General features: G+C 45.3%; 1 protein-coding gene and 1 long non-coding RNA gene across 16 annotated transcripts in view; one reads left to right on the top strand and one right to left on the bottom strand.

Moving 5' to 3' along the window:
- LOC132207064 (uncharacterized) overlaps positions 1-5159 on the top strand; it is a 31816-nt gene extending 26657 nt beyond the window's left edge. For 2 of the 4 annotated variants that reach the window (XR_009443287.1, XR_009443285.1), the window contains one exon: positions 3470-5159. This is a non-coding gene — a long non-coding RNA (uncharacterized LOC132207064). The remainder of the gene's footprint in view (positions 1-3469) is intronic. The other 2 variants (XR_009443281.1, XR_009443284.1) reach the window with 2 other exon arrangements.
- Positions 1-22979, bottom strand: part of LOC132206964 (histone H2B-like) — a 200793-nt gene that overhangs the window by 153016 nt on the left and 24798 nt on the right. For 6 of the 12 annotated variants that reach the window (XM_059642090.1, XM_059642086.1, XM_059642089.1 and 3 more), the window contains one exon: positions 6176-6478. The exons of 5 other annotated variants lie outside the window; for them this stretch is intronic. The gene's annotated coding sequence lies outside the window, so the exon portion shown is untranslated. Of the gene's footprint in view, positions 1-1815; positions 4454-6175; positions 6479-22979 lie in introns of those variants that run through there. One more of the 12 variants, XR_009443253.1, reaches the window with a different exon arrangement.

Below are 22979 nucleotides of genomic sequence, written 5' to 3'. Positions count from 1 at the left end.
GTTGACTGCATAGCAGATCAGTTCTTTTTTTCAGCAGAACTCCCAGGTTTCCCCTTATTTCCTGTGCCTATCGGCCTGAAGAAGGCTAAGATCAGAAATGTTGACTGCTCCTTTCCTCCACATGCTGCCTGGCTTGTCCTTCCAGCCTCCTGTTTGTCTGTCTCCGCTGAATATTCAGCCGGCTTGTTTCAGCTAAAGGGGAGGGCATGGCTCAGTGAATGTCTACTGTGTGTGTGTGTGTGTGTGTGTATCACAGAGAGTGAGAGAGAGCGCATGTTTCATTGAAAGGAAGAGTTTGGAGGTTTAAAGGGGATGTGAGGTAAAAGGTTTTCACCCAGAGAGTGCTGGGGAATCTGGTACTCACTGCCTGTGAGGGTGGGAGAGGCAGAAATCCTCATCACATTGAAGAAGGATTTAGATGTGCACTTGTGATTCAAAGGCTATGGGCCAACTGCTGGGAAAATGGGATTAGGGAATAGGGATAGATAGGAGGAACTGCAGATGCTGGAGAATCTGATAAAACAAAGTGTCGAGCTGGATGAACACAGCAGCCAACCAGCATCAGACGAGCAGGAAGACTGATGTTTCGGGCCTAGACCCTTCTTCAGCAATGCTTAAGAATCTTGCTGCATTGACCCCCATCACCAAACCCCAACCTGTCCATTCTTCTCAGGGTTTATGAAATTGCATTGAGATCATCTCTTGATCTCCCAGATCCGGATGATACAGAGTGCCCAAACTCCCTTCCCAGCTCACTGCCTCATTGTGTGATTGCGCACATTTTTCTCACTCTCTCTCACAGACTCACACACACACACGCTCATGCATGTAGATTCACACACATAGTCAGACTCTCACACACACTCACACCAGCCTTCCCCTCACTCTATGCTCTACATCCTGTTTCCGCTCAGTCTCAACCCAACTCCATCCTCCTTGACTAACCCCCACCCCCACAATTTTGTCCCTTTTCTCGCTATTCCCCCTCTCACGCACCGCACACGCACAAACACACGCACACACTTACATGGTCACATGTACACACACAGTCTGACAGACACATATACACTGGAACAATTTCACACACACGTCCTTCGCAGGTGCATGCGCACACACACGGTCTGACACACAGTCACACCAGCTTGCATTCACACAAACACATGATTGCTCAAACAAATTTATTCACAAAATTACATTGAATATCACACACCCACACACACTCAGAACCGTCATAATCTCTCACATTCCCTTACACATTCACATGCAATCACAGTTTATGCTCACACTCTTGTAAAACTCACATTATCTCACACACAATTTCAAACAAACTCACACTCACCCACACACAGCCCCTTAAACTCTAATTCTCACAGAAAAACACATTCACAACACACTCTTGCTCTCTCTCTCTCGCACAGACACGCTCTCACACACTGTCACACACATTCACGCAGTCACACAAAACATCCTACGCGCACATTTAATCTCACAAACCATCTCAGACGCTCTTTGACATAAACTTTCCTCAAACATTTTCTCTCACACATACTCCTTCCCTTACCCTCTACCCCTCCCTATCACGATATCTCACCCTCCATCCCGCACCCCCCCACCTCCCTCCCACCCACACATGAGCGACGGATGGAAGGGGCGATGCTGGTGACCCAGGGGAAACTGCGGCTGACGTATTGGCTCACTGCACCTTGCATCACCTTCCCATCCCTGAGAGTAATCCCCAAGTTCGGTCTCTGATACCCGCCTCACATTGGATCACCGGGGGTTCCACCAACGCACCTTGATTGTTAAAAAAGAAATCCACCAATTTGTTGTGTGTTACAATTTTATTCATCACCAAAGGCAGAATTGTTGTGTTCAAAAGCAAATATGATCAAGAAATTACATTTACAATAGCACAGCGATAGATTAAACCCATCCCAATGTACGCCATCCATGAACAATACTTTCCATTGCTTCATAAATACCGGGCCCATTGTGTTTTCATTTAGTTTTCCATCTCAACACAGGGTTCGGAGGGAGGGGGGAGTTGTGAAGGAGGATGCAGAGATGCTTCCATGCCATTGGGTCAAGTTGAGTGAGTGGGCAAATGCACGGCTGATGTAGTTTGATGTGGATTGATGTGAGGCTACCACTTTGGGAGAAATAAGAAAACAGGAATGCAGATTATTATCGAAATGGTGATGGATCGGGAAAGCAGCACGGAGGACAGGAGTTGGAACATCATGTTGTGGCTGTACAAGGCATTGATAAGGATATTCTTGTAGCATTGTGTACAGTTCTGGTCATGTTGCTGCAGGAAGGATGTTATTCAACTGGAAAGGGTGAAAAAAATGAACATAACCATGTTGTCAGGAATGGAGAGTTTGGGCTATAAGGATAGGCTGTTTTTTATTCCAGAGCATTGGAGGCGGAGGGGTGACCCTTTGAAGGTTTTAAAAATCATGAGGGACATAGATAAGGTGAAAGCCAAGGTCTTTAACCCCAGGGTTGGAGAGTCCAAAAGTAGAGGGCATAGGGTTAAGGTGAGAAGGGAAAGGTTCAGAAGGGGCCTGAGGGGCAAATCTTTCACACAGATAGTGGTGGGTATATGGAATGAGCTGTCAGGGGAAGTGGTGGAGGTGGGTAAAATTATAAATATTTAAAAGAAATTTTGGCAGATACATGGATAGGAAAGGTTGGAAGGGATATGGTTCAAACACAGGTAAACAGGGCTGGGTCAGTTCAGGAAACCAGGTTGGCATGGACGAGTTAGGCCGAAGAGTCACAGAGCACAGAAATAGCCCCTATGACTCTATGATGAGGGGCACAAATGCTGTCTTTACCAGCAATGCCCCACATCCTTCGCCTGAACGAGGGGTCATCGTGATTAAAAAACAGCAATAAGCCAGTCACCATCCTTACTGGCTCGAATGTGAACAATTCATCAGCACAGTCCTGCTGTTCCATTCAAAGGTACCTGGTACCTATTGACCAGACCCTTTGGCCCTCGCGCTGGTGTTGTCCCTGATGGTGTTCTCCAGTTTGCAATCGGACCTGCGCTGCTCCTTTCTTGGTGGCCAGCAATTGTCAGATCCAGACGGCGTCGATGTTAAAATCTTAATGTCTTCTACCAAGCCTGTACTTACATCAACCCAAACCCTTTTGTGCTGCAGCGAGAGTGTCTGTATGTCGGGACTAAAAAGCCGACGTTTTTTAATTCATGGGATGAGGGCATTGCTGGCCAGGCCAACATTTGTTGCCCATCCTTAGCTGTCCGGGGGGCTGTTAAAAATCAACCACTTTACTGTGGGTCTGGAGTCACATGAAGGCAAGACCAGGTAAGGATAGCAGTTTCCTTCCCTAAACCACGTGAGTGAACCAGATGGGGTTTTCCAACAATTGATTCACAGTTACCATCAGACTCTCAGATTCAGGATTTTGATGAATTTAAATTCCACCATCTGTGTTGCAGGATTTGAACCCGGGTCCCCAGAACATCACTGGAACATCTGGATTAACAGTTCCGCGATAATCCCATGAGGCCATCGCTTCCCCATTCAAAGGTCAAGCCTGCCACTCTGGAGGTGTGTGATCCCCCATCCTGACAATGTGGCGTTTCCAAAATACCTGCAGCGGAGAGAAACCCCCTACGTTCCCGTTCCCACAATGGGTTTTGGAATCTCAGAAAACCGAGTTGAAGTGTCCAGCAGGGGTTTCGGATCATTGGGAGATCTAGTTTTCTCCGTACAGACTCCATTTCAGCCATGCCTTTTCTCTCCAGTTTGTTCAGTGGCTTGCAGCTCAGTGTGTGTTCCTTCTGTGGGGCCAGAAGTTGCTCGATCCAACCCCACACCCCAGGTCTCTTTCGCCCTGGAATGTAACCATTGAAATTGGCTGGTTTCTGTTTTTGTTTATATCTCCCAACTGTCAGATCCTTCTGACTATTCCTGTTCAAAGTTGGTCTGTTCCATGCGCAGAAGGTGGCAGACGATGTCTTCCTCCCCTTAAACATGGACCAACTGAAAAGCTCAATCCTCAGACATGTACATGAGGGGGAAGGAGGGACAGGTATTAAATTTCCAAAGACCACCAGCTGCTAAAATAGTGTTGATTTTACAAAACTAATGGCCTGCAATGTCCAGAACAGACCAACAGATGCAACAACATGAAATTAGCTTCCCCGGCTGAAAATGAGTGGAGTCAAACAACGTGTGAAACATGGTTTCCATCGCAAAGTTCACAAGTTTGGGATCTGTACACAGGAGTTACATTGTACCTCTTCACCAGACAGTCTATAAAAATCGAATGACCCACCTCTCATCTGTCTTCTTCTTTCTTACTTGTGTGGAATATTCTCATAAACATTTCCACCCGCTCTGTCTTCTTCCTCTGAGAGCTCGCTGAGGTTCAGTGTGGCATATGTGATACAGGAATCATTGGGGTCAGGCTTGGCGTCCTGCAATTGGAACGATATTGGAATGGAATTGGAATTGAGTGGGAGCAGGAAGGTGAAGAGGTGGGAGAGGTCAATTGGGAATAAAGGTAGAAGTGGATATCAGGGGAAAACAGGAATCACCAACAGGAAATGAAGGAGGTCAAGTATTGTTTTATGGTGAGGGTGAGCATTCAGTTTAAGGTTAGTGTTGGGATTCAGATTAGGATTAGGGTCATGGTTAGGTTTTGGGTTATGGGTTGGGTGAGGGTTAGGGTTAAGGTTGGTTCAGCATTAAGGTTTGGTTTAAGGTTAGCATTGGGTTAAGGCAAGGATTACAGTGAGGGTCAGTGGTCAGTCTAGGGCTAGGCTTAAGGTTTGGGTTGGTGTATTAGTTTTAGTTAGCATTTGGCTGAGAGCCACGATTAGAATGAGTATTAGAGCTCGGTTTAGGACTAAGATTTAGTTTAGGGGTAGGTTTGAGTTTAAATTAGGGTTACGATTAGTGGAGCGAGGACTTGAGGGGTCTGAATGGCCTCCTCCTGTTCCTGATTCACATGATGTTATGTCTCTCCTCTTCTGAGATGCTCTAGCACAGAGTGGGGATAGTGATCACATTTACCCGAACCAGGAGGCTAACTTTGTGACTGCTCTCCATCCGACTGTCAGGAACACGGTCTACCCCAGTTCCTGACCCAACACCTCGTTCCCCGGGGTCCCCCAGCCAAACCCTGTCCAGCTGCAAAGGTTATATTGGGGCGGGGACGGCAATGCCATGCCCTGGGGAACAAACCCGATCCCCGTGGGAAGTTACAGAACTGTGTGCCCCCTCTGGTGGATGAACCACGCCGACGCGATCAGGCTGGCGAACAGCAGAACTGGGACGAGCGAGGCCGCAATCTCCGTGGAATAACTCCGAGCTGAAATCCAACAACAACATCCGGCTCACGTTAACAAACTCAGCGGGAAGTGTTACCGCATCAGCCCTGTGTGAGGCACACGGTCAGCATCAGAGTGACCAACCCCTGCAGGTACGTAACTCCCTGCCACCCACGGGGGGATGGAAAACACGGAAGAATTGAGCCCATTGAGCTCCCTACATCAATCCCACTTTCCTGCACTCGGCCCCCTACAGCCTGGAATGTTATGGCACGTCGAGTTTCATTCAAGTTCTCTTTAAAGGCTGGGAGGTTTCCCACCTCAACTACCCTCCGAGCCCCCACAGCCCTGTGGGTGAGACAATCCTCAAACCCCCTCTCAACCTCCTGCCTTTCACTTTCAAATGATGCTGCCCTTGTTATTTACACTTCCACCCAGGGGAGCAGCTGCTTCCTCACCCCCCCACAGCAGTCCCTGTGCCACACAGACTGGCAGACCTCTATCAGTTCCCCCTCAGCATTCCCTGCTCCAAAGAAAACAGCCTGAGCTTACTGAGCCTCTCTTCATCGCTGAAATGCACCACCCCAGGGCAACGTCCTGGTGAATCTCCTCTGCACGCCCTTCTCCATAAGACTTACACTTCCAGATTTTTATTGCGCTCAAATTCTACCATCGGGTATGAGCGGGATTTGAACTGGGATCCCGGGAAAATGACCGAGACACTTGGATTAATAACCTCACGATCATACCACCCGGCCGTCACCTTCCTAACTGAGATGGTTAATTGTTTCTGACTGGCACGGACTGGATGGAGCGAATGGCCTTTCCCTGTGCTCTGTCTGTGTCTGATCTGACTGTCACTGTTACCTCGCAGCGTGAATTCGATATAGTCGCTGGTCACGTTAAAAATGGTGCCGTCGGTTCCTGTGGTGATCGCTGCACAGTGATACCTCCCGACACTGTCTCTCCGGAATGAATGAATAACCAGCTCACCACCATCGGCAGTCACATGGGAGCTCGCACTGCCGTTCCTTAGCGGCACGTTGTCTCGGTACCAAATGAACTGGGGCTCAGTGCCTTCCCTCACCAGGCACCGGAGAACAAGGCGGTCCCCGGGCTGTATCTCAGTCCCGTTGGTGCGGGGTATCAGCACAGCATCTGAGACAGGAACTGAGGAGAAAACACACTGAGTTCAAAACCATGGAGTTCGCCCATCGATTGAGGCTGTCAGTGGGGACCAGTTTAATGCAAATAATTTAAAAGGAAATTTAGCAGTTCGATGGATTCAAAATCTAATGGAGAGCTTTAACACTCCCCAACGATCAACATTTTTGGAGATTATCATTCAGAGAGAAAACACCACCCCCACCACCAGCATGTTCAAAGGAGTTCCCATCGGTGTATCCCCACACACTATCCTTGGGAGATGCTAAAATTGAGAGAGTCATTGAGTCATACAGCGTGGAATGAGCCCTTCGGCCCATTGAGCCTACACACACAATAACTGCCCCCTAAAGGCGCACTAAATCCAATTTCCAGCCCTGGTCCCATATTCTTAAATGTTATGATATGAGAAATGCTTCACCAAATATATTTTGAAGATATTTCGGTTTATGCTCACCACTATATTCCCAGTCAGTGCATTCCTGATTCACCCAAAGCTGAGTGAAAAAGCTTTATTTTTTGTCAAATCCTCTCTGAATCCCCTGCCTGTTACACTAAATCTGTGCCCTCTCATGATTGACCCATCAACCAGGGGGAACAGATGCTCTCCATTCACCCTGTCCATCCCCCTCACAATTTTATACACCTCATTCATGACCCTCCTCCGGCTTCCCTGCTCGAAAAAAAACAATCCAGGCCTATCCGGAGATAGTGGGAACTGCCAATGCCGGAGAATCGAAGATAACAAGGTGCAGAGCTGGATGAACACAGCAAGTCAAGCAGCATCAGAGGAGCAGGAAGGCTGACATTTCGGGTCTGGGCCCTTCTTCAGAAATGTCAGCTTTCCTGCTGCTCTGCTGCTGCTTGGCCTGCTGTGTTCATCCAGCTCTACACCTTGTTATCCCAAGCCCATCTAGTCTCTCTTTCTAGCTCAATTGCTCCAACCCAGGAAACAACCTGGTGAACCTCTTCTGTACCCCCTCTAGTGCGATCACATCTTTCCTGTAGTGAGGTGACCAGAAATGCACACAGCTTTCTATCGGTATGCCAGGAACAAAAGAATGACTAGAATAAGATTAGGGCCAGTCAAGGACAGTCATGGGAAGTTGTGTGTGGAGCCTGTGCAGACAGCAGAGAAGCAAAATGAATATTTTTCTTCAGTGTTCACACAGGAAAAAGACAATGTTGTCAAGGAACATACTGAGATGTGGGCTATTACACTAGACGAGATTGAGATTCGCAACGAGCAGGTGTTAGCAATTCTGGAAGGTGTGAAGATAGCTAAGTCCCCTTGCATTGGATGAGATGTATCCGAGGATTCGCTGGGCAGCTCGGGAGGAGATTGTAGAGCTTTTGACTTTGATCTTTATGTCATCATTATCTTCAGGAAAAGTGCCAGAAGACTGGTGGATAGCAAAAGTTTTCCCCTTGTTCAAGAAGGGGAGGAGGGACACTCCTGGTAACTACAGACCAGTGAGCCTTACTTTGGTTGTGGGTAAAGTGTTGGAAAGGATTACAAGAGATTATAATCATCTAGAAAGGAATAATTTGATTAGGGATAGTCAGCACGGTTTTGTGAAGGGGAGGTCGTGACTCACAAACCTTATTGAGTTCTATGAGAAGGTGACCAAACAGGTGGATGAGAGTAAAGCTTTCGATGTGGTGCATATGGATTTCAGTAAAGTGTTTGATAAGGTTCCCCACAGTAAGCTATTGCATAAAATACGGCGTCATGGGATTGAAGGTGATTTAGAGGTTTGGATCAGAAGCTGGCTAGATGGAAGAAGACAGAGGGTGGTGGTTGATGGGAAATGTTCATCCTGGAGTTCAGTTACCAGTGGTGTACCACAAGGATCTGTTTTGGGGCCACTGCTGTTTGTCATTTTTACAAATGACCTGGGCATAGAAGGATGGGTTAGTGAATTTGCAGATGACACTAAAGTCATTGGATTTGTGGATAGTGCAGAAGGATGTTGCAGGTTACAGAGAGACATAGATAAGCTGCAGAGATGGGCTGAAAGATGGGAAATGGAGTTTAATTTGGAGAAATGTGAGGTGGTTCCCTTTGGAAGGAGTAACAGGAATACAAAGTACTGGGCTAATGGTAAGATTCTTGGTCGTGTGGATGAGCAGAGAGAGCTCAGTGTCCATGTGCACAGATCCCTGAAAGTTACCACCCGGGTTGATAGGGTTGTTAAGAAGGCATACAGTGTATTCGATTTTATTGGTAGAGGGATTGATTTTCGGAGCCATGAGGTCATGTTGCAGCTGTACAAAGCTGTGGTAGGCTACAGTTGGAGTATTGTGTACAGTTCTGGTCGCCACATGATAGGAAGGATGCGTAAACATTAGAAAAGTGTGCAGAGGAGTTTTACCAGGATGTTGCCTGCTATGGAGGGAGGATCTTATGAGGAAAGGCTGAGGGACTTGAGGATGTTTTCATCAGAGAGAAGAAGGTTAAGAGGTGACCTCAGAGAAACAAACAAGATGATCAGAGGATTAGATAGTGTGGAAAGTGAGAGCCTTTTTCCTTGGATGGAGATGGCTAGCACGAGGGGACATCGCTTTAAATTAAAGGGTGTTAAGTATAGGACAGATTTCAGAGGTAGGTTCTTTACTCAGAGAGTAGTAAGGGTGTGGAATGCCCTGCCTGCAACAGTAGTCGACTCATCAAGTTTAAGGACATTTAAATGGTCATTGGATAAACATATGGGTAATCATGGAATAATGTAGATTGGATGGGCTTCAGTTTGGTTTCACAGGTTGGTGCAACATCGAGGGCCAAAGGGCCTGGGCTGTCTGTAGTGTTCTATGTTCAATGTAATTTAATGGGTAATTAACAATGGGTTGGGAGTGTATGGGCTGCCAGCAGGAAAGTGCAGTTGGCGTGGGGTGAGATCAGCCACAATTTTATTAAATGGCTGAATTGCTACTCCTGCTGCTAATTCTTTTGTTCTCAGATTATGGGAGGATACGGACTGGCTGATCAGTAGCAACTGGAATTCAATTCAGGTACATGTGAGGCAATGCACATGGGCAGGGCAAACAAGTGAATGGAGTACATGACAAACAATGTAGGACTAAGGATCAGAGGGACCTTGCATTATTTGTCCATCTGTCCCTTAAGGTAAGAGAACAGCTCGCGAAAGGGGTTAGAAACCAAATGAGACACTTGCCTTTGTTAGTCGAGGCACAGAGTTTGGGAGCGAGGAGGTTATGCTGGAACTGCATATACAGTTGCTGCGGCCCCAGCGAGAGTGTTGTGCACAGCTCCGGAATCAACAGAATAGGAGGGATGTGATTTCACTGGACACAGCACAGAGGAGATTTATCAGAAAGCTGTCTCAGATGGAAAGCTTTAGTTATGAAGAAAAGTTGGGTAGACTGGATTTTTTTCTGGAGCAGGGGAGATTGAGAGGCACAGGGTTGAGATATATAATTTAGACAGTCATGGCGGATTTCAAGCCTGGATTCCCTGAATTTCTGAATTACCACTAAACCGAGGCATTCCCGAGAATTTTGACACAGCAACAATTGGCACGAACTGCAATATTGTTCCAAGTTTGCACGAAGGAGATGTTTACAGGACAGATGAGGGGATGTGTGTCTTTGCTGCATATGCTACCTGGATTAATGCTTGGTGCTCTGACCATTTTCATTCCCTTTGGACTTTTCTGTGGTGGTTTGATATTGAATAAAATATTTAATACAGAGCACTCGGAAAGCAGGGGCTGGGTTGGACAGAGGCGGTATGGATGTCCAAATGGGAAATGATGCTGTCCAAATCTCCAGGAATTCTTCAAGGAAATAAATAGTGGAGTTGATGAGGGGGAGTCAGTGGTTGTGCTTTATTTGGACTTTGAGAAGGCTTTTGACAAATTCCAACGGAAGATACCAGTGTGTAAAGCTAAAGCGCCCGGGATTGGGGTAGTGTACTGAGATGGGTAGGATACTGTTTGCAGATAGAAACAAAGAGTAGGAATAAACAGGCCTTTATTTAAATGATGGGCAGTGACTAGTGGGTGCCATAAGACAGTAAGATATAGGGGCAGAATTAGGTCATTTACATCATTGAGTCTGCTCCCACTATTTGATCATGTTTCTCAACCCTGTTCTCCTGCCTTCTGCCCTTGACCCCCTCACTGATCAAGAACGTATCTATTTCTGCCTGAAGTGCACTCACTGACTTGGCCTCCACAGCCCTCTGCAGCAATTAGTTCTACAGGGTCACCAGTTTGTGGCTGAAACAAATTCCTTATCTCAGTTCCAAAATGTCATCCCTTCACCTCGATTGTGCTCTTGGGTTTTAGTCTCCCTTACTAGTGGAAACAGCTTCTGCTTGTCTGCTCGATCCACAGCTCTCAGTATCCTGTAGGTTTGAATTACCAATCATCCTTCTAAACTCCAATGAATACAGACCCAGTGTCCTCAACTGCACATCATTCATCCTCAGGATCATTCTTGTAAACTTCTTCTGCACCCCCTCCAATGCCAGCCCATCCATCCTCCGATACGGTTTGCAAAACTTCTCATGATATTCCTAAAGCAGTACAGATCTGCTCTTGTATCCTTGCCCTTTTGATATGAATGCTAACATCACATTTGACTTCCTAACTGCCAGCTGAACCTGTATGTTAACCTTAAGAGAATCCTCAACAAGGATTCCTATGTTACTTTGCTCTTCAGATTTCTGAAGGTATTCTTCGCTCAGAAAATAATCTGTGCCTCTAATTTTCCTCCAAAATGTATAACCTCACACTTTCCCATGTTGTATCTGTCACTTCTTTGCCTACTCTCCTAGCTTGCTTGCTTCCTCGGTACTACATGTCCCTCCACCTGTCTTTGTGTCAGCAGCAAACCCAACACCAATGTTCTGAGTTCCTTCTTCCTGATCATTAATGTATAACCTGAATAGTTGTGGTTGTAATGCTGACCCCTGTGGAACACCACTAGGCACCTGCTGCCATCCTGACAAAAAACCGAGTTCCTGGCAGTCTGCCAATCCCATATCCATGCCAGTACTTTGCCCCTGGCACCATGAGCTCCTATCTTCTTTCACAGCCTCTTGTCAAAGGCTTTCTGGAAATTCAAAGTGTTCATGCCCACTGGATATCCTTTCCTAGCTTAGTCATGACCTCCTCAAAGAATTCTAACAGATTTGTCAGGCATGACATCTCTTTGATGCAGCTGTGCAGACTCTGCATTATTTTATCATGCACTTCCACGTATTCCACCACCTCATTCTTAATAATGATCTCTAAAATCTTACCAATGACCGAGGTCAGGCTTAGCCTCTCTTCTGAAACCATGGTGTTGGATTAGCTACTCTCAAGTCCTCTAGGACCCTCCCTGACTCCAGTGATTCCTGACAGATCACCACCAATACGTTTACAATTTTCTCAGACATCTCCTTCTGAACTCTGGGGTGTAGCCTGTCCGTGATTTATCCACTTTCAGGCTTTTCGCCTTCACCAGAACCTCCCCCTTGATGATAACCACAAACCTCACCTCTGCCCCAAACTCTTTTGAAGTTCTGGTGTTGTTGCTGATGGTCTTCTACTGTGAAGGCTAATGCAAGGTACCTATTCAGTTCCACCACCATTTCTTTGTTAGTTCTTCTCCAGCCTCATTTTCTACTCTTTTTTTCTCTCTTAATGTTTAGTATCTTAAAAAAAAACTCTTGCAGTCTTCCTTTCTCTGACTGGATAGGCTGCTCTCCTATTGCATCCTCTGCCCCCTTATTGTTGTTTTTGTGATCCTCTGGCTTTTAAAGGCTTCCCAATCTTCTGTTGGTGGCACAGTGACTCAGTGGTTGTCACTGCTTTTACATGGTGCCAGGGACCTGGGTTTGATTCTACCCTCGGGCAACTGTCTATTGGAGTTTGCACATTACCTGTTTGCTGGCTTTCCTCCCACAGACCAAAGATGGGCTGGTTAAGGGGATTGACCATGTTAAATTGTCCATCATGTCCAGGAATGTGCAGGCTTGCAGGATTAGCCATGGGAAATTAAGGGTTACAGTGACAGGGGAGGGGTCTGGGTCTTGTTGGGATGTGCTTTGGAGGATCAGTGTAGAATCGATGGGCTGAATGACCTGTTTCCATATTCTTAGGGATTCTATGATTCTGGCTTCCCACTAATCTTCACCACTTTGAATGCTTTTTCTTTTGTTTTTACGCTGTCTCTGACTTCCCTCGACTGCCATGGTCCCTCATCCTGTCCTTAATATGTTTTGTTTTAAACCCTTGGATGAACATCTGCTGTGCTTCTTCAATTACTCCCAAAAACCTCTGCCATTGCTGCTTCACTGCCTTCCCTACTATATGTCCCTTCCAACCAACTCTGGCCTGCCTCTCTCACATGTCTTCATAGTTAACTTTGCTCAATTATAATGGCATTACATCTGATTCACTCTCAACCATTTCAGACCATAGGGTGATTTTTTAAAAAATGTGATCATTACTGCGCCCGAAGCATTCGTTCACCTTCTGATCTCTAATCAAGTCTGCCCCATTACATGTCATTAAATCTGGTATTGTCTGTTCCTTTGTGGGTTCTCCTGTCAGGTGCTCTTTAAAAAAAAGATCTCGCAGACATTCCGCTGTTTATTTTTTTCTTGAGATACACTCCTTAAGTGATTTTCCCAGTCTGCCTGCATATTGGAGTCTCCTGGTTTATTTTACTCCCCACGTCTTGATCCTGCTCAAAGGCCTATACACAGCTCCCATCATGGTCTTGTCTTCTTTTGCAGTTCTTCAACTCGATCCATGCAGATTCTATGCCTTCTGATGTTATATCACGTTTTGTTCAAAATATAATTTCTTATGGACAAGGCAACGTCACCCTCCTGCCCATCTGCCCATCCATTTGACAGGATGGCTATTCTTGGATGGTCTGTTCCCAGCCCTGATCCCCTGCAGCCAAAATGAGTGTTAGGACCCCAGGCTATTCACCAAATATGTCAATGATTTCGATGAGGGGAACTAAACGTAATATCTCCACATCTGCAGATGACACAAAGCTGGGAGGGAGGGGGAGCCCTGAGGAGGATACAGAGATGCTTCAGTGTGATTTGGACAAGTCAAGTGAGTGGCACACGCAGTTTCATGTCAGTAAATGTGAGTTTCAATCTCTTTATTTGAGGAAGGAGATTCTTGCAATAGCGGGGCTGCAGTGAAGCTTTACTGGGCTGGTTCCTGGAATGCAGAGCTGATGTCTGAAAGGTACAATCGGTGAGGGTTGTATTCACTGGAGCTCGGAAGAAAGAGGGGGTTTCTCACAGAAACATAAAATCCAAACAGGACAAGGTCGATACAGAAAGGTTGTTCCTGATGCCAGGGGACTCCAGAACCAGTGATCACAGTTTGTGGCTGTGATGACATCACACACTGACAATTGCACAATGACATCACCCACTCCCTGGGGATTTCCTCGAAGGTGGGATTTTTCTGACTCCGGTCTTTCTGATATCTTTACAGGTGCCGGCTCCAGCAGGAGATTTCCAAATTGCAGACGGTGAAATTGTTGAACGGTGAGTACCTTTGACCATTCTTTCACAAATTTGAACTTTTTGGTACTGTGCCAGTTATCTGTGAGAGGATCCACATGTCTGGGGCTGGTACAACTCCTTCATTGTGGATCTAAATCCACATCCATCCATTGCTCTGCTTCACATCGGTCCTACCTGTTCAGCTCTCTGCCATTGTCTAACCTCCTCTCTTTTATATTTCCATGTTTGTTTGCTGTGTCTCTGAGGTTTCTAGATTGCCCATCATCCAAATACATGCTGCTGGCTTACCAGCTTCATCTTCACTTGGCACCTCTCACCATCAGGAATCATAATCGTCATAGAATCATACCGTTCAGAAGAGGCACTTTAATTCATCCTGTCAGCACCAACAAAACTACTTGATCTATACCTTTCCCACTTTGCCCATCATCTTAAAGGTTATGGCATTTCAAGTGATCATCCTTTTCGTTTTGAAGGTTATGAGATTTCCTGCTTCAGTTACCCTCCCACTTGGTGCATTCCAAATACCCACCGCCATCTGGGTGGGAAAAAGAGTTTATCAATTTCCCTCAATACCCTGTCTTTCACCTTGAAATGATGTCCTATTGACCCTTAAACTGAAGGGAACAGATGCTTCCCATCTGCCCTGTCCATGCCCCGCACAACCTTACAGGAACAGGAGGAGACCATTCAGTCCCTCAACCCTGTTCCACCATTCAGTGCTGTTCGGCCACCCAATACTGTCAAAGTGTCTTCAGCCCATTGAATTGAGTTACGGCCCGTCTTAGAGTCATACAACATCGAGGCAGGCCCTTTGGTGCCCCATGTCTCTGCCAACCAACAAACACAAAGCCACACTAATCCCTTTTGGCTGCATTTACTTCAGAGACTATTATGTTCTGGCATTTTAAATGTTCATCCAGATGCTGTTTAACTAGTATGGATGTACCTGCCTCCACCACCCTCTAAGCTAGCACATTGCATATTTCTACCATCAGTCACTCAGAACAATCAAAATTGATGATGAGGAAGCAATGTAGAGAGAAGTCAGATTTTACTGGATCCAGGAAAATGAGGGAAAACCTAAATTGCATCTGGATGGCAACTCTCAGATTTCCGTTCTGGTGCTGCAAGAGGAGTGAAGAATTGCAAACATTCAGCATGTTCAAAACGCCAAAGTAGGACAGTAGCTTAACTTCTAAATTCTAGAGGGAACGAAGCCACCCGCCAAAGGAAGCAAGCCAAATCGATTGGTAATAGCGAAAATGGCCAGAACAGGAAGCTGTGAATGGATATTCATTTCTGTGGAAGTGCCTGGCACTTTGGAGAACTTTTGAGAGGATTGTGGCAATACTTGTGATTCCTCCTTTTGGGAAGAATATAAGTCCCCTTTAGTTAAAGGGTTAATAGGACATTGTGTCAAGGGGAAAGACAGGAAATTGAGGAAATTTGATTTTTTTTTCACCCAGTGGTGGGATGCAACATGTGGGAGGGTAACTGAAGCAGGAAATTTCACAACTTTAAAAAAAAATTCTTAGAAGACAACCTTAGAAAAGGAGGAGGAGAGGGGGCCGAATTGAGGTATACAAGATAATGAGAGGCATAGATAGAGTTGATAGCCAGAGACTATTTCCCAGGGCAGAAATGGCTAACACGAGGGGTCATAGTTTTAAGCTGGTTGGAGGAAAGTATAGAGGGGATGTCAGAGGCGGGTTCTTTACACAGACAGTTGTGAGAGCATGAAATGTGTTGCCAGCAGCAGTTGTGGAAGCAAGGTCATTGGGGTCATTTAAGAGACTGCTGGACATGCATATGGTCACAGAAATTTGAGGATGCATACATGAGGATCAACAGTCAGCACAACATCGTGGGCTGAAGGGCCTGTTCTGTGCTGTACTGTTCTATGTTCTATGTTTAACCTGAAATGTCATATTGTCCAATTGTTACTCAGGGAATTAAGTATTGAACGGGAATGCATAGGATGCTCAGTAATGGCGTCTATGGATCTGTTCAGTGTGCTTGTTTTTTTTCATCAATTCATTTCCTTCCAGTAAAGATTTCATTTTGTTAGTAATGTGAAATCTTGTACCGCAGTTCTTAATGTCAAACCAGGTTTTGGGGCTTTCTATTTGAACGTTAATGGTCGCCAAGTAGTGGGTAAAATAATTTCCTTGCAAATTTCCTTGTAAAATCAACATTTCAACAACGGTTTGCTTTTCCTTTACAAGTATACGCTTTGCCTAAGCTTCATGATGTACGAAGGCAGGATTGAGAGACAGTAACTTGCTTAAAGCTGTTTCCTGACAAACAAACATGTCATATACATGCTTGTGAGCGTATTAATCACTCATTAACTGAACAATACAGCAATTCAGGCAGGAGGGTTAGAGGGGATGTGTGGAAAATCTTTTTCACCTTCAGGATGATGGAGAATATGGAACTCAAAAACTGTAAGGGTGGGAGAGGCAGCAACTTTCATCACATTGAAGGAGGATTTAGGTGGAAAGCTTGATGCTACAGACAAAGTGGTGGGAAAATGCGATTGGAATATTTAAAGGGTTGTTTTTGACCAGCATGGACGTGATGGGCCAAAGGGCCTGTTTCTATGTTGTAGACCTCACTGAGCCAAATGGGTTTTTACTCAAAGCCGCAGTCTCTTTTGGGCCATTAATTGATTGTTGAATTGAATTTATTGCAAACAAGTCAAAAAGGCCAGTTTTAAAAATATTCTGACACAAAGCATCTCGCTCTCTCTCTCTCCCCCTGCCTCACATTGCCAGGGACAATGGTTCAATTGCACTCTTTGGCGACTGTTTGTGTGGAGCATGTACATTCTCCCTGTGTCTGTGCGTGTTTCCTCCGGGTGCTCCGGTTTGCTCCCACAGTCCAAAGATAGGCAGTTTAGGTGGATTGGCCGTGCAAAATTGTCCATGGTGTTCAGGGATGTGTAGATTAGGTGGGTTAAAGGGGGATGGGTCTGGGTAGGTTGCTTTGAATGTTGGTATGGACTTTTTGCGTTGAAGGCCCTGTTTCCACACTGTATAGATTCCATGATCTATGAAATATCATGTGGACAGAATAGGTGCATTTAAGGCAAATAACATGAGAGTAATCAATGGAATAATGCACTGAAAATCCTGGCAGTTCGAGACTGGGAGGGGATCAGTGGTGATCAACAACGCAAGGTCAATTTTCACTTCGAGAGACTAATTACAAGCTGGTAATTATACGCATTTGTTTGGAACTCTTCTCAAAATGTCTGGTCTTGTCTGTTTCATATCACCATTGTTCATCCGCAGTTCTTTGTTTTATGTTATGACTCTGGAGATGCTTCGCATGAAAATTGCACAAGAACAGTTCAAAGGACAACAACCCTCCCTTCAGTTGGAGAGATACAAGATGATGGAGTTTCCCTTTTGAAGAAATTCAGTTTGACAGGAAGTTGGTGGGAGCTACTCAATGCCACTGCTGTTCTGGGGAACGTAGAGAGAGGTGCAGGGTTTCCGTTTGATCGAAATACTGTTGGGAAACTACATGATCTGCTTCAGTATCTGAGGAGTGGTGAATGATGCTGAACATTGTACAATTTTTGGCAAACATCCTACTTCTGACCTTACAACAGAGGGAAGCTCATCGATGAAGCAGCTGAATTAAACATATTGAACAAAGCTGCATCATGAATGATTCAGTTGGTGTTCTGAACATTGAATTGAAAGGTGAGAGGGAGTTATATTATTAAATTGGAATGTTATTAAGATGAAATTGATATAGGTGAGATAAAGCAAAATAATTTAAGTTTATAATTAACAGAATGAATCTTTGACTGCCTCAGGAATCCTTCTGACAATTTCAGTTTTATTTTCAGAATTCTAATTTTTATGCCACACTAATTGAAATAAAAATTTAAATTCAGACAGAGCTTTAAGGAGCTAGGAAGATGTGATTTTCCAAACCGCTTCACATTCTACCTCACAGTTTCTCTCCAGTTCGGCAATTCAACAGGCAGATCACCAGCAACTCCTTAAAACAACTAGGGATGGTTAGTAATTGCTGGCCATGAGTAAATTTTAAAAAGGACGCTATGTCTCAGGGAGATCGATATATACAGGGCTAATATGTGATGTACATTCAGCTTTTCTTCTCTCAAATGAACACTATGTTCCTCAGACTTATAACAGCATGTTATACAGCTTTACAGAATTGACAAATTGTCACAGTGTAAATTATTTTTTGAATTGATTTCAAATACACCTTATGCACTTTAAACATTCCATTTACATGTACAGTCAGAATTTCTTCATGCAATCATGTAGCCACGAGATCTGTCATGACTACTAACCCCTCGGTAATGGTAAACTTGCCACAGTGCCACTCTTTTTGTCAGGGAGAGAAATGACTTGTGGTGGGTTTAGTCTGAAGGTCAGCATGCCTCAAGTGAGGGGTGAGGGGGAGAAGGTGAGAACTTTGCAGTTAGCTCAGCTGGCTGTGGGAATTGAACTGGTTAGTGTGACTCTGCAGGACAAGTTAACAGTCCAGCCAACTGAGCTAGATTTAGCCACAGTGTGTAAACCGGCTTGAAGGGCCTATAGGCTCTCACTTCCACGCACTGTTTCTGTGCTGCCTGCTCAACAAAGTTGCCTGTGTTTTGATGTTAGCAATAACTTTTTGCCAGAAAATGCATTGGCAAACGGCATGATAACTTGTGTTGCCATCTCATTTCCTGTTTCACCTTGTTCAAACTGCCTGTTATCTTCCAACCAGTCAGAAATCAACTCACAGATCTCAACATCCAAATATCGGGTGAGAATTTTGTCGGAAAATGTTTGCTTCTCCAATCCTTCTTGCAATTGGTGAGTAGTAGGTCCTCTCAGTTTGTGCTTTTAACTCCACAAAGATGGCTTTAAGTAATGAGTTACTTTGCATAATTCAGGAACTGGTCAATTGTGGAAGTGCATCAAAAGAATTTAGTTCGCTGCCACTTTTTAATTTAGTCAATACCTTCAATTATTGTAGCCCAGTATTTTGAAAGTGAAAACTTAGTGTTTATCCCATTGATCTACATTGTTTTCTGACAGAGTTAATAACAATTTTTACAGGGGAATGAGGAGAAACAGTGAATTCATCAAGGTTAACTACTGTAAAGCAAAAGAACATAACAAGGGATACCTGTATAGATAAATAATCCTGAGTGAGTGTGCAGTTGGCAAGATCAAATTCAATTATATGCAGGAAGGGGAGAAAGCTGTCTTTGGAACCCGCTGGAGGAACTTCAGTTCTGGTGAAACTGGAGTTGATCTGTGTTTTTATGAAGAGAGAGAAGTCACTTGGAAATGACTGCAAAATTTGCAACTGTGATAGGAGAAATTAACTGAATGGTTCAAGGGAAAAGGCATGCTGATGTTTGGTCAAGGGGAAGATAAACTGACTCAGAAATTGAGGGGCAGAATGGGAGTGAATGATGTCGTGGGGCAGGCTAAAGTGAATTGGACTCATAGAAACTTCTCGACAGCGAAGGAAATGTACTGGCATGATGAAATATATTTGAATTGAGGCAGACTAGACTATAGGAATACTTGTGGGAGGGAAAGGGGGAGTGAGGTGTTGGTAGAAATGAGTGGAAGGCCTTTCTGAGGTAGTCACATTCCTGAATCTGCATCAGTACTATTTGAGCAGCATCAAATCAGCCATGAGCCTATTGAATAGTGGAACAAACTCAAAGGGCTGAATGGCCTCCTCTTTCAACAAATTTGGAAATATTACCATTTGCAACATCATCCAAATCATTATCAAAGTTGTGTAGAGTTATGGGCCTGGTCCTTGTCACTGAATCTGAGTAATCAAGTCAGAGCCATTGAGTCATGCAGCACAGAAACAGGCCCCTCAGCCCACCTGTCTATGTTGACCAACAAACTGACCCTATTTTTCTGCACATGTTCCTGGCTGACTAAGTCCTGGCATTTAAAATACTGTGCAGATGCTTCCGAAATGTGAGAGCACCTGCTTCCACCACCGTCTCAGCCAGCACAGTCCATATTTCTACCGTCCTTTGGATGAAAAATTGTTTCCTCACAACCACGAACTGCTCACCTTTAACTTATGCTGTCTGGTCTTCGACTTGCCTGCCATGGGGAAAAGATTCTCACAATCTCCTCTGTCTATGCCTCTCATATCTTTGCGGACCTCAATCAGATCCCCCCTCTGCTCCAGAGAAGGCAAACCCAACATATCTTGTCTCTGTGAGGCTGGATGAACACAGCAGGCCAAGCAGCATCTCAGGAGCACAAAAGCTGACGCCCCGGGCCTAGACCTATGAAGGGTCTAGGCCCGGGGCGTCAGCTTTTGTGCTCCTGAGATGCTGCTTGGCCTGCTGTGTTCATCCAGCCTCACATTGTATTATCTTGGAATTCTCCAGCATCTGCAGTTCCCATTATCTCTGATATCTTGTCTCTCCTCAGAACTGAGACTTTCCAGCCCAAGCAACATCCTGGTGACTCTCCTCCACACTCACTCTGTTTGTTATAATGTCCTTGCAATAGTGTGGTAATCTGAACTGCACACAGTATTCCATCTGTAGTCTAACCCATGTTTTATAAAGTTGCAACAGTCTCCTCTTCTCCTATGTTCTCCAACCTGGCAAATGAAGCCAGGATTATCTACATTTTCTTCTGACAGAGTTAATTACAATTTTTAAAGGGAAATGAGGAGAAAATGTGAATTCATCAAGGTTGACTGTGTGAAGCAAAAGAAAATAACAAGGGATACATATAGAGATACATAATCCTGACTGAGTGCGCAGATAATCCTGCATGGCTTCTTCACCACAGCCTGCCTGTGCTGATATCTTCAATGATTTCTAGATCATGATGTTTCATGGTTGTAACATCACGTGAGGAAAGCTTGCCTCCTGATCATGATATATTCTTTTCTTATCTCTGCTTTCTCTGTACGGAGCAATTTCAAAATCTTCCAGTTCAATCCACCCTGTCCCACAGGCTGAGTAATTTGTGATCATATTATTCAATACATCCAATCTCTTCCGGTGCAATTACATTTGTTGGAATCCTGTGTGGGATTTGGTTGAAAGCCTTCTGATAGGGTAGGTGATGGCCGGGTGGTATCAGCGCTGGACTATTAAACCAGAAACCCAGCTCATCTTCTTGGGACCAGGGTTCGAATCCCACCAGGGCAGGTGGTGGAATTCGATTCAATTTTTTTTAAAAAAAGCCACGAATTAGGAATCTATTGATGACCATGAAACCATTGTTGATTCTTGCAAAAACACATCTGGTTCATTAATCCCCTTCAGGGAAAGAAATCTGCCATCCTCACCTGGTCTGGCATACATGCGACTCCAGACCTACAGCAATGTAGTTAACTCTCAGTTGCCCACTGAAGTACCAATCGCTACAGAGTCTCAATGAAATGAAACCAGACAGATCATCGAGCATTAACCTCAGCACTGGAGAAGACAACGGCAGAAACAGCACTGTTGATCCTGCAATGACTTCCTCACTGCCAACTAGGGGCTAGTGCCAAACTTGGGAGATGTGCCTCACAGACACGTCCAGTAACAACCTGACATAGTCATACCTAAAGAATCATAACTTACAGACAATGTCCCAGACACCACCATCACCATCCCTGGGTATGTCCTGTCTCACCGAAAGGACAGGCCCAGCAGAGGTGGCCGCACAGTGACATACAGTAGGGAGGGTGTTGCTCAGGGAGAGCTCAACACTGACTCCAGACCCCATGGCGTCTTATGGTTTCAGATTAAATGTGGGCAAGGAAAGCTCCTGATGATGACCGTATACCATCCTCCTTCAGCTAATGAATCGGTACTCCATGTTGAACATCACTTGGAGGAAGCACTGAAGATGGCAAGGACACAAAATGCACTCTGAGTGGGGGATTTCAATACCTACCACCAAGAGTGGCTCGGCAGCAGTACTGCAGAGCGAGCTGGTCAGTGCCCAAAGGACATCGCTGCCAGGCTGGATCTGTGGTGAGGGAACCAACAAGAGGGAAAAGCATACTCGGTCTCATCCTTACCAACCTGCCAGCTGCAGTTGCATCTGTCCATGACAGTATCGGTAAGGGTGACCATCGCACTAGTGGAGACACAGTCCCACCAGCACATTCCATTGTATTGTGTGGCACTATCACCATGCTAAATGGGACAGACTTTGCACAGATCTAGCTACTTGTGACTGGACATCTATGAGGCACTGTGAGCCATCAACAGCAGCAGGATTGTACTCCAGCATAATCTGTCATCTCATGGCCCAGCATATCCCCCAGTCAACCATTACCATCAAGTCATGGGATCAACCCTGGTTCAACGGAGTGTGCAGGAGGGCATGCCAGGAGCAGTACCAGGCACATCTGAAGATGGGGTGTGAACTTGGTGAAGCCACCAAACAGGAATACTGCTCACTAAACAGCAAAAGCAGCAACTGAGAGACAGAGCTAAGCGATCCCACAACCCACAGATCAGATCTAAGCTCTGCAGGCCTGCCACATCCAGTCATGAATTGTGGTGGGCAATTAAACAGCTCACTGGAGGAGGAGTCTCCACAAATATCCCCATCCTCAATGATGGAAGAGCCCAGCACATCTGTGTAAAAGGTGAGGCTGAAGCATTCACAGCAATCTTCAGCTAGAATTGGCAAGTGGGTAATCCATCTCAGCCTCCTCCAGTGGTCCCCAGCATCACAAATACCAGTCTTCAGCCAATTTGATTCTCTCCATGTGATAGCGAGAAACTTTGGAGACACTGGGTCCAGAAAAGCCTACGGGCCCTGACAACATTCCGGCAATTGTACTGCAGGCTTGTACTGCAGAACTTGCCAGTCCCCGAGCCAAGCTGTTCCAGGACAGTTACAACACTGGTATCTACCCGGCAAAGTAGAAAATTTCCCAAGTTATGCTCTGTACTCAAAAATCAGGAAATATGCAACCCGGCCAGTTACTACCCCATCAGTCTACTCTCAATCA

The sequence above is a fragment of the Stegostoma tigrinum genome, chromosome 44, assembly GCF_030684315.1.
Source record: "Stegostoma tigrinum isolate sSteTig4 chromosome 44, sSteTig4.hap1, whole genome shotgun sequence".
Lineage (NCBI taxonomy): Eukaryota > Metazoa > Chordata > Chondrichthyes > Orectolobiformes > Stegostomatidae > Stegostoma > Stegostoma tigrinum.
This window is presented reverse-complemented; position numbering and strand designations above follow the sequence as displayed.